At 36.9% G+C, this 792-nt stretch overlaps 1 protein-coding gene across 1 annotated transcript in view; it reads left to right on the forward strand.

Annotated features, from left to right (window-relative positions):
* The first annotated feature begins 295 nt into the window (after positions 1–295).
* The window catches only part of LOC111457480 (transcription factor bHLH148-like), a 10,601-nt gene continuing 10,104 nt past the window's right edge, over positions 296–792 (forward strand). Inside the window, exon 1 of the mRNA XM_023099696.1 lies at positions 296–448. The gene's annotated coding sequence lies outside the window, so the exon portion shown is untranslated. The remainder of the gene's footprint in view (positions 449–792) is intronic.

Consider the following 792-nt stretch of genomic DNA (forward strand, 5'->3'; position numbering starts at 1 on the left):
TTTGTCTAAAGTGGAAGTTTGATGGGTGGGGGATGTGGCAGCGGTGGGGCATGAGGCCACGTTCAAGCCTGGGCGTAGTGGCTGAAAAGTTTTTCAGCAGCTCGGGCAGCCACATGGGCCAAACCGCTAAAAGTCAAGTCAAAGTTGTGGGATGGATGTGAAGTGAAAAATAAAAAGAAAAAACAGTGAAATTAAATTTTTTAAAAAGCAATTGCAATTGTGAGTTTTATTTATTTATTCATTTATTATTATTATTATTATTATTGGAAGGAAAAATCTTTCTTTTTTAATTCCCTTTATAACCTCTCTTCTCACCGTTCCCGCTTTCTCTCCCCACTTCGGCTCCGTTCCGTTTTTCTCACTTCCTTTCTCTCTGTTTCTCTCTCGCTCTCTGTCTCCGCTGTTGTTTGAAATTCCGATTCATTTCTTCCTTGTCTCGCCGTGAAAGGTATCAATCTTCTCGGATTCTCGCCGTTTTCTATTACTGTTCTATTTGTTTTGCGCTTCATTTTGATTGTTTTCGGTTCATTTACTGCTTACTCTGTTCGGTTTTGCGCTGATGGTGTTTGATTTGATTGATTGTTGCGCCGCTATTGGTTTTTCTCTGGTTGTTTGTTTATTCTTGTTTTCGTTGATTGTTTGTGTGGAGTTTGTGTTTGATTGATTGCTGTTTTCAATGAAGCGGAATTGAGCTGTTCTCCTTTTGTTTTGTTTTCTTGAATCGGTGAATTTACGTGTTTGGCTTTTTTTTTTTTTTTTTTTTTTTTTTTTTTTTTTTTTTTTTTTTTTTTT

This window comes from Cucurbita moschata, unplaced genomic scaffold (assembly GCF_002738365.1).
Source record: "Cucurbita moschata cultivar Rifu unplaced genomic scaffold, Cmos_1.0 Cmo_Scf00020, whole genome shotgun sequence".
Classification (NCBI taxonomy): domain Eukaryota; kingdom Viridiplantae; phylum Streptophyta; class Magnoliopsida; order Cucurbitales; family Cucurbitaceae; genus Cucurbita; species Cucurbita moschata.